General features: G+C 39.1%; 2 long non-coding RNA genes across 4 annotated transcripts in view; both read left to right on the top strand.

Annotated features, from left to right (window-relative positions):
• LOC125251673 overlaps positions 1-2,027 on the top strand; it is a 5,647-nt gene extending 3,620 nt beyond the window's left edge. Inside the window, exon 4 of the long non-coding RNA XR_007181060.1 lies at positions 1,833-2,027. This is a non-coding gene — a long non-coding RNA (uncharacterized LOC125251673). The remainder of the gene's footprint in view (positions 1-1,832) is intronic.
• Positions 2,028-4,939: 2,912 nt separating this feature from the next.
• LOC125251632 lies at positions 4,940-7,011 on the top strand. 3 transcript variants are annotated; one of them, XR_007181049.1, is made up of 5 exons: positions 4,940-5,020; positions 5,153-5,227; positions 5,501-5,572; positions 6,012-6,101; positions 6,900-7,011. It is a non-coding gene; the product is annotated as an uncharacterized LOC125251632 (long non-coding RNA). The 3 variants fall into 3 exon arrangements; XR_007181048.1 differs by having other exon boundaries at positions 4,963-5,020; positions 5,120-5,227; XR_007181047.1 differs by having other exon boundaries at positions 4,977-5,227.
• Positions 7,012-7,135: the final 124 nt, after the last annotated feature.

Below are 7,135 nucleotides of genomic sequence, written 5' to 3'. Positions count from 1 at the left end.
GCCCTGACCCGGTAGAAAACTTTCTCGTCTGCGAGCTCGGGAAGAGGAGGTACCTTATCACCACCAGATTGTGTGAAGGGAGACAACAAAGGTTCAGAGTGAGGTTTTAGGAGTGACACATGGAATGATGGTGAAATGCGGTAGTGTGGTGGAAGATTGAGCCTGTAGGTGACCTCGTTGATCTGCCTCTGCACAGTGAACAGACCTATGTAACAGGGACTCAGCTTACGGCAGGGCAGGTGGAGACGGATGTCCCATGTCAAGAGCCACACTTTCTGACCTGGTTGGTAGCAAGGGGTCTGTGTTCTTCGTGTGTCAGCCTGCCTCTTGTGTCTCTACACTGCCTGTTGGAGATGCACGTGAGCCGAGTCCAACACCCTCTCGCTCTGCTGGAACCAGTGGTTAACAGTTGGAACCTCCAAGGGCTCACCAGACCAGGGGAATAAGGGAGGCTGGTATCCAAGGATGCACTGGAATGGGGTGAGCCGGTGGTGGATTGCCTGAGGGAGTTCTGGCCGTACTCTGCCCAGGAGAGGAATTGGCTCCAGCTATCCTGGTTCTGGTGGCAGTAGGACCTCAGGTACCTCCCGATCTCCTGGATCTTCCGCTCAGTCTGCCCGTTAGTTTGCGGGAGGTAACCAGAGGAGAGGCTCAAATAAACTCCCAGGAGTTTGAAGAATGCTTGCCATACCCGTGAGATGAATTGGGGGACCGCGATCTGATACAATGTCCTCTGGTAGGCCGAAGTGGAAGAACACATTTTGGAAGAGGGCTTCTGCAGCTTCAAATGCAGTAGGTAGACCTTTCAGAGGGATGAGTTTATAAGCCTTGGAGAAGCAATCAGCGATGAAGAACACAGGTATTGTTATCAGATGGTGGAAGGTCGGTCATGAAGTCAATTCCCAGGTGTGACCATGGACAATGTGGAATAGGCAGATAAACCAGCTTCCCATCTGGCGGTTTGCAGGGAGTGTTGGTAATAGCAAAGACTGAGCATCCCCTGATGTATCAGGAGATATCTTGAGCCATGATGGGCCACCAGTAGCGGTGACGTAAGAGCGAGAGGGTATGTTGACTACCTGGGTGTCCAGAGCCTGGAGACGCGTGAGATGAGTCCATGAGGGATAGACGATTGGCTGGTGGTAGGTAGAGTAGCCCCTCAGGACCTCTCGGCAGAGCAGGATCGGAGTATGTAGCTTGGGTGATTTCTTCATTGATGGACCATTGAATGGGACTGACGATCATGGCACGGAACTGGACGGGAATGCAGACTGGTGAGTATAACAGTTCAGATATGTATAGATGACTTAGCTGACTGGTAATGATAATGTCTCTTTGCATGAGTGACGGTGAAGACCGGGAACTGGGAAGCAGATGACAGAAGACAAAGGACGGGAATCCACAATGGCAGGTAGGTACACAGGTTAGTATCGTGAAGGAGTCTGTTCGTGTACGTAGAGATGAGACCAGACAAAGAAGTCCAGGTTGTGAGTGTCTTTATGGTGTGCATTGATGAGGAGGTGCTAGTGCGGTGAATCAGAATTCCGGGGAGAGTGAACGAGTGGGCGGAGCGTGCTGATCTGGTGACGATGGGCTGATTGTGGTCTGAGATGGCTGCGACTCCGTGACAAAAAGTGGTTTGGAGAGTGAATGGATGGATGAATTTGCAAGATTGCACTTTGACTTGCATTGATTTTGTTTCTCTTCTTACTGCTGTTCAGTTTTTTCTTTTCTTTTTTTGTCATGTCGCATCATTATACTTGTGCTAAAACTATGAAAATTGAGAAACTAATTACATTTTCTTTTTCTTTCTTTTTTTTTTTTTGTTACAGGATCCTACCCAGCCCCAATCATTTATCAGAAGGACTGTGAAAACGGGAAGTGTTTAAACCACCAGTGGTGGTTTCCACAGGATAGTAGTGGATGAGAGGGGTACTGACATTAAAGGATTAGTTCACTTTCAAATTAAAATTTCCTGATAATTTACTCACCCCCATGTCATCCAAGATCTCCATGACCTTCTCTCTTCAGTTGAAAAGAAATTAAGGTTTTTGATGAAAACATTGCAGGATTTTTCTCCATATAGTGGACTTCAGTGGCCTCCAAAATTACAGTGTCATTGCAGCTTCAAAGCTTTCTACACGATCCCAGACGAGAAATAAGGGTCTTATCTAGTGAAACCATCACTTATTTTCTTAAGAAAAAATTTTATGCATTTTAGCCATAAATGCTCATCTTGAACTAGCTCTCTTCTTCTTCTCTATTAGAATTCCAGTAGTATAGACACTGCTAAGTGTATTACTGCCCTCCACAGGTCAAAGTTTGAACTAATTGTTATATACTTGCACTAGCATATTGTATATGACAATTTAGTTCAAACTTTGACCTGAGGAGGGCAGTAATACCCCAGAATTCTAATAGAGAAGAAGAAGAGAGCTAGTTCAAGATGAGCATTTAAGGTTAAAATGTATAAACTTTTTTTTTTTTTTTTTAAATGAGCGATGGTTTCTCTAGATAAGACCCTTATTCCTCGTCTGGGATCCCGTAGAATGCTTTGAAGCTGCAATGAAACTGTAATTTTGACCTTCAACCATTTGGAGGCCATTGAAGTCCACTATATGGAGAAAAATCCTGGAATGTTTTCATCTAAAACCTTAATTTCTTTTCGACTGAAGAGAGAAGGACATGAACATCTTGGATAACATGGAGGTTAGTAAATTATCAGGAAATTTTAATTTGAAAGTGAACTAATCCTTTAACACGTTGTATTCACTGTATTACACACTATAGTGTATATATATATATATTTTTAAATTCACTGTGACCATTGAGTACTCAGACTTGACGTTGACGATCATACATTAAAAAGATGATTGCAGTGATCAAGTCTCAGACAGTGTCAAGTCTTAATACTCCAGTACTTGTGCACACCCCTATTAAACACACAAACACCGTATCAAGGTATGATGTGTACTGCAATGATGTATAATGTAAAAGCAATAAATTTTTTATTCATACACTGTATTTTGTCAAGTGTTGTTACTATTGGATTTACTTCTAATGTTTGAAATTATTTTATGAACTATTATATGAACTATTAAAGAACATTTATAGTATGATAAATGTGAGGGTATTGATCTAGAAGAAATGGGGCCATAAAGAACCTTTTCATCAGTGGTTCTTTGTAGAACCTTTAAAAAGAGTTCTTTGTAGTACCAGAAAAGGTTCTTTATGGCACCAAGAAAAAATGGTTCTTTAAAGAACCTTTCACAAAACGGTTCTTTAGGGAACCAAAAAAGGTTCTTCTATGGCATCGCAGTGAAACCCCCTTTTTGGTTCTTCCTGGCACCTTTTTTTTTAAGAGTGTACATTTCTTTGTTCTGCTGAACACATAGGAAAATATTTGGAAGAATGTTTGTAACCAAGCAGATCTCGCCTCCCATTGAGTACCATAGTATTTTTTTCCTATTATGGTAGTCAATGTGGGGCAAGATCTGTTTGGATACTGACATTCTTCCAAATATCTTCCTGTGTGTACAGCAGAACAAAGAAATGTATATGGGTTTGGAACAATTTGTAAATGATGACAGAATTTTCATTTTTGGGTGAACTATCCCTTTAACACACTTTTGCAAGTCCCCCTGTTTAATTGAAAATGATTAATAGGTGAAAGAATTTGATCCCGAAGAAAAATAACCAATACTATAATTAGATAAATAGTTCCAATATAAAATTGGGCAGATTTGCTCTTTTGTAGTGTCTGTGAAGGGATGGATTTGGTTCATCTGTGTTGTAGCCACGATATATCTTGGGAATTGTAATATTGTGAACACTAGCTACTGATGTCCGTAATCGAATTAGGTTTAAATAATTTGATATTTTATGTATTTTAAAGCTTAAAGTACTGTTACTGTTTATGTTTAGCAATATGGATGTATAGGGCTGTGCAGGGACGTTGGAACTATATTGTGAGAGGGGGGGCGGGATTCATCTGGGGGGGGGGGGGACTCTTAAGGTATAACTTAACTAAAGGTATACTACCACTAAAGGTATATCATTGCTAGGCGTCTTCAGGGCTATCATCCACTCGCGAGGCATAGGCGCTGAAAGGCAGAGGCGCTGGCGCCCTCCTAGCAACGGCGCTGTTTTTGGTAAAACATGATTTTGACGACTTCATTAAGTTTTGTTTTATAGAAAACTCTTTTTAAAAGATATTCGTTTTGTATAAATTGTATCTTAATTTTGATCAATGTTTTATCAATCAATTGCCCGTATTTAATAAATAAGAAGCAAATATATAGCAGACAATGTAATAACCTTAGTGTAATTGACTACCTAAAAGTTAAAGATTTTTTTGTGTCACGCATGCATGCATGTCTATTTCCCTCATATTAAATATAAAACGCATGTGGACTGATATTTTTCCAATGTCTGGACTCCTTTATTAATGGAGCATATAAACAGACGTTTCAATATATTGGTATTAAATGCATTTTCTGAGAATTTATATTTCAAGTTTTTACTGCAAATGTCGAAATGCGCGCTCTTTGGTCCATCAGTGCTTGAGTCACTGATCACATTAGAATAAAATATCTCATAATAAAATACAAAATTTACTGATTTATGAATGTATATGCATAGTTCTCATCAGTCGGAAATACAGATAAACGCTTTCATTTGTTGTATTTTTGATCCTGAAAGAAAACAGAACAACAAAAGAGCGAATCATAGGCCTACATGGAGTCTGTACACTCTCAGAAATAAAGGTACAGTGAGGGTACAATTAAGTACTTTAAGGTACAAATTTCACAAATGTGCCAGCAAAGGAACAAACATGTATCCAGCTGAGTACCAAAAAGTACCTTTCCAAAGAAAAGGGGTAGGCCTACACAATGAAATATGCATGGTGAAAGGTACATATATGTACCCTTTGATCCTTCAGATCATTATAAACAACTAACTTAAAAGAGTGCATTATAAGTGAAGGATTTAACGTGGAGCGTTTGCTTTGCTGCATCAGGTACGTTCACAGTGCTCCTGTGATGTGTTTTGCGGTTGACCGAGTGAAATGTTGTCTGTTCTCATCGCATTACTTTCTACGGTATGAATTTTCTTCAAGGACGTTGTCAAGAATTTGATTTGATGTTGACAGAGATGAAGGTTTGACCGATTTCACGTCAAGCACAGGAGCCCTACCACAAATGCTGGAGAGTGCCGTCAAATCCAGGTAACGTATTTTGTTTTTTGTATAGTAAATGTATTTTTAATGTGAGGATATTTTAGATGACTTTTTTAGGCAATATAATTTGCAATCTATGTTCTGTCTGTCAATCTATCTTATGCCTTGGTTGTTGTCAGTTGGCCTCTAAATTTCTCATGATATAACTTATTAACATGCAGCTTACAACATCATCTGACTGTTTGATAGATATTAGAAATGAATGTATTTTGTTGAGATCAATACTTTGTTCTTAAATTTTTTGTTCTTTGATTTAATCAGCAGTGAAGATGAACATCTAAGGGGACTCCCACAATGGCTTGAGTACTAATGCTGCTCGGATATGCTGTGTGTGTAGGTCTCATTGCATTTCAGTCTTTACTTATTTTCTTCTTTTACATAAAGTTATAAAAAAATAATTCTACTCACCCTCATACTGTTACAAACCTGTGTGAGTTTCTTATGTTGAACACAGAAGAAGACGTTCTGAAGAATGTTGGTAACAGGACACTTGATGCTATCCATTGACTTATAGTATTTTTATATATTTTTTTCCCAACTATGTAAGTCACAGGCTACCGTCAACTGTCTGGTTACCAGCATTCTTTAAAAATATCTTTTATGTTCAGCAGAAGAAAGAAACTCATGCAGGTTTGGAACATGAGGGGGGAATAACATTTTCATTTTTTGGTGTAATATCCCTTTAAGATATTTTAATAGACAATGCAAAAGTTGATATATTTGCTGATACTGATATATTTTGAAAATGTTTCCTCTTTTGGATAAATAACAGATGGAAAGACTGAGGAGTTGAAAGCTGATTCTACCCTGGAAAGGAGTAATTTTCTCTTTTAGAGGGGATGGAAGACCAAGCAGATACTATGTAAGTGTGAAGTCTTTACTTACACGCACATCTCTTGTTTAATTTATCATAACAAATATTCATTAATATGACTTGACGTGAAGGAGGACAGATGCAGGTAATTGCACATGTTGATCTCTGACTGTTTAGGTTTCTTTAGTGCAAATCTATGGAGCTGCTGTAAATACATAATAATGGTAATGGTACACATTCAAGTCTTAATGAAAAAAAAAAACCTCTTCACCCTTACTAACTTATTTAACCTTAAAAACACATGCATTGAGTGTAAAATGTGGACAGTTTAGTCTTAAAAAAATAAATAAAATAAACTTCATGGTTGCCATCCTCTGTGGCTGGCTTGTCAGTATTGTAATATTGTGGTTATCACAACAACCTAGGCCCATAGGCTGCTCTTAATTAGGGCTGCACGATTAATTGCATGCGATTGTCACGCGCATTTCGTCAGTAAAACCGGTTCCCTGATTACCGCTAAATCGCCATCACCTGCTTTCAAATGGAGCGACATTTAATAGACAGAACCGTAGATCACTGACAAGCCACGCAATATCGCGTTCATATCGCAGATTAATCGCCTTCGATAATGAACGCGATATTGTGTGGCTTGTCAGTGAACTACGGCTCTGTCTATTAAATGCCGCTCCATTTGAAAGCAGGTGATGGCGATTTAGCGGTAATCAGGGAACCGGCTTTACTGACGAAATGCGCGTGACAATCGCATGCGATTAATCGTGCAGCCCTACTCTTAATCCTACACTTAAACATTTGTTGCATCTCTAATCTGTTTTCATTAATTTTCAGATTAAAAAGTGCTACACAATGATGGTTGTTCTTGCATATCTTCTGCCACCGTTGCCTGGAAGTCGATGCAATGTTAAATCTGAAATTTCATTTCTTTCAATTTAATTTTGTACCCGTAAGTTTTACATGGACCGTTATTTTTGTAATGATGTCTTGATGCATTATAAACTCCTAAAATGTATTTATTTTTTCCCTTAACTCTTAGCGTGGAGCCACTATTGCATCCCTCTGCAGCA

The sequence above is a fragment of the Megalobrama amblycephala genome, linkage group LG17 (assembly GCF_018812025.1).
Source record: "Megalobrama amblycephala isolate DHTTF-2021 linkage group LG17, ASM1881202v1, whole genome shotgun sequence".
Classification (NCBI taxonomy): domain Eukaryota; kingdom Metazoa; phylum Chordata; class Actinopteri; order Cypriniformes; family Xenocyprididae; genus Megalobrama; species Megalobrama amblycephala.
This window is presented reverse-complemented; position numbering and strand designations above follow the sequence as displayed.